This window comes from Urtica dioica, chromosome 8 (genome assembly GCF_054948205.1).
Source record: "Urtica dioica subsp. dioica isolate 48M chromosome 8, U.dioica_male_clone48M_v1_H2, whole genome shotgun sequence".
In the NCBI taxonomy this organism is placed as follows: Eukaryota; Viridiplantae; Streptophyta; class Magnoliopsida; order Rosales; family Urticaceae; genus Urtica; species Urtica dioica.
In genome coordinates this window covers 22,088,956-22,092,633 of record NC_142763.1, presented here as the reverse complement: position 1 = coordinate 22,092,633, position 3,678 = coordinate 22,088,956, and positions in this window count along the sequence as shown.

Sequence of the window (3,678 nt, the reverse complement as noted above, 5' to 3'; positions counted from 1 at the left end):
TATATATAGGTACTTATTCGATCGTCAACCGAAAAGAATGAGAGCAAGCAAGTCTCCATGTGCTACACAACGTTTCCGAGGTCAAGCCATTTGTGGATATTCATTTGAATGAGTTGAGAGTGAATAATCCAAAGAAGGGTAGAAATGAAAAATGGTTGCAAGAAGAGCACAACCGTTTGTTTCAAAACTGGCTTGGAAAACGCATATTTATAGAGGCAGGACATTCATCTACGTTGAGTAAACTATCTGGCGGGCCGTCCTCAATGGTTACAAGGTACACTGCTTGGTCTGTTAATGGTTTTACATTTTACACAAGGGAACGAGACAACAAGCATCCCGTACAAAATAGCGGTGTTACATTGTTTGCTGAAGCTTTACATGTTTCATCGGAAAAAGATAAGAATCCAAAACATGCTTTTATGAAGTATTACGGATACATTGAAGATATTTGGGAACTTGATTATTGCGGGTTGCGAGTCGCATTATTCAAGTGCAAATGGGCAGACAATAATCACGTTAAAGTTGATAATGAAGGAGTTACAATTGTCGACTTTAGACGGATTGGCTACGAGAATGATTCATTTATTTTGGCTTCGCAAGCAAGTCAAGTGTTTTATGTTTCGGATCCAGCAAATCCTGAGTTATCGTTAGTGGTTCATATGAAAGCGAGAAACGGTAACGAAGAAGAAGACGAAGACATGTCTAGCATTCCTCCGTTCACATCAGGATTACCGCCAATTGATCAAGAGGTGGATGATTTTAATGATGACGATGTTTCACATCTACTTCGTAAGGATATAGATCCTATTTTTGTTTGATTGGTAACCTATTAACCTATATACGAAATACTGACATGAATAAAAAAGAACAGTTCGAATACCATATACTAAAATCAGCGTCAATGCTATTTCTTTTTTCGTTTTCTTTGGTTTAGCCAATCTACCATGAAAATTAAAAGTGGTAAATTCGCGTTGGGTTTATTGTTTTCTAAATGGAAGGTTTCTTCTTCTGCATTTAAAAAGGGAATAAATAAATCAATCAAATTTCGGGAGGCTTCGTGAAGTGCTTCTTTAGGAGTTAAGCTTCCATTTGTCCATATTTCGAGAAAAAGTAGTTCTTGTTTTTCATTTCGATTCACATAAGAATGAATACTATAATTTGCATTTCGAACCGGCATGAATATAGCATCTATAGGATAACTTACATTTTTAAAATTTTTTGGTGTTTTTATCCGATATCCGCGATTTCTCTCGATTTGTAATTCAATACACAAATTAATTGATTCTGTTAAGTTAGCTATATGTTGTGTCTTATCAACGATTTCGACGGAAGGTGGTAAGATGATATCGTTAGCAGTTACATATCCAGGACCCTTAATACAAATAGACGCATAACAAGTTCCATACAGCGTCAAAATTGAGGCCAGTCTTTATGCCTCAACCAGAGATCCTATAATTTATTGACTCTGAAACAATGATGAGAGTGATTAAGAGGTTTTTCGCTATTTCAAGAAATTTACTTTCTTCAAAGAAATTCAGACAATATTAAATTAAGAAACGACAAATATGAAAATACGGGCCTCTGTCCGCAAAATTTGTGAAAAATGTCGACTGATTCGTAGGCGAGGACGAATTATAGTAATTTGTTCCAACCCCAGACATAAACAAAGACAAGGATAATTTTGAGAAGGGGGTACTCGATAAATCTAAAGTACCCAACGTCCAAATAAAAAAAGGGAATCTATCCGTTTTGACATTAAATGGATATATCCATACCATATCGCTGACTTAAATTTATGATATTAAAAAAAAAGATGGCAAAACCTATACCGAGAATTCGTTATTTTATGTTATTCTCCTGTGGACAACGTTATTTTTCATTCAAAATTTCTCTATACAATGTCATTTACATTTCTCCAGCATCGCCGCGGCTGAGTACATCTCTCGCGGTGGCAGGATAATCTCGCCGCGGCGAAATACAAATCCTGCCGCGGCGAGGGACCTTCTACAACGCTTAACAAGCGTTGTAGAAACCTCGCCGCGGCAACGTATATTCCATGCCGCGGATATCAACTCGCCGCGGCGAGACAAGTTCTTAAAAACACAGACTCTCGGTATAAAAAAATCAAACTCTCGCTGCGGCGAAATACAAATCCTGCCGCGGCGAAGACCCTTCTACAACGCTTAACCAAGCGTTGTAGAAACCTCGCCGCGGCGACGTAGAGTCCATGCCGCGGCGAGGTCAATACTCCGCGGCGGGAATATCAACTCGCCGCGGCGAGGATATGTTCTCAAATATGAAGGCTCTCGGTAAGTTTCTCGCCGCGGCTATGTTGTATTTGCGCCGCGGCGACACGTTTTCGCCGCAGCGAGAAGACTACGCCGCCGCGGCGAGATTATGTTTTCAAAAATGCATGCTCTCGGTAAGTTTCTCGCCGCGGCGAAGTGTAATTTTTGCCGCGGCGAAGACTTTCTACAACGCTTTGGAAAGCGTTGTAGAATTGCTCGCCGTGGCGAGGTAGAAAACACGCCGCGGCGAAATTTCTAAGTCGCCGCGGCGAGATTAGAATAGAATCACCTCACCCTACACATTTTTACTTTCTTTCCCATTTTAAACTTGGTTTTCAACAGAAAAATTATCATTCAAATAAAAAACCATCACACATTCAGATTTCACAATTTTTAAATATTAATCAAGTCTCAAACACACATTAACTAAAACACGAGTCTTAAACATAAACAAACCATGCGAGTCTTAATTTAAATTTAAAATGAAGCTTAAACAAACCAAACGAGTCTTGAATTTAAAATTTAAAGTTGGTGTTGTTGGTTTAGTCGTCATTCGGTGGTAGTGGTGGTAGTGAGTGCGCCGGATATTGAGGAGGTGCCATATGCGGTGGCCACTGTGGTGGTGGGTACGGATAATCGGAGTATTGAGGATATGGAGGAAATAACACCTGGTTCTCTTGGTTGATGTCCCACCGAGAGTAGAGATCGTTCAGTTGGTTGATGTGAGAGGCGCCATACTCCGCTTGTTGGTGCATGTACTGTTGCGTGTGTTGGAACCCGCCGACGAGATAGTTGGAGCATTGAGCTATGTAGTCGATGGTGGCGGGGTCGACTACCGGAGGTGCTGGTAAGAACAATCGAGGCTCGTTGACTGGTGGTCCCTCTTCCCCTTCCTCCTCCTCTTCCTCCGCTTCTTCCTCTTGTGGTTCCTCCTTAATCTTGTAGCGATCGATGATGTTATTCGTAATAGGCCCCATAGGACCCTTGATCGTATCCCTTTTCGAGCGTCCTACCCCCGCATTTGTACAAAGGCCGGTAATGATCGACGGATATGGCAAACCGTGTCGTTCATTAGTATAGTCTAGACTCTTCATCCAATTGTAGATGAATCGACCGACGTTGATAGAATGACCTTTTATGATGCAGAACAACACCTGGATACGACCCTCGTCAAGAGTGGTGAAGTGCTTGATCGGATAGAGGCGAGCGCAAACAAAGTAAATCCAAGCTTTAGCAATCCTGGTGAGTTGGTCACGCTTGAGTACCCTTTTCCCTTTTTCAAGGACCCAATCCTCTCCTGGAATGCACAGCAACCTCGCCATCTCCTCGTGGCTGCAAGTTCTCAACCATTCCCGATAGCCTTCATTCTCGAAAGGCACATCTGGGGTCC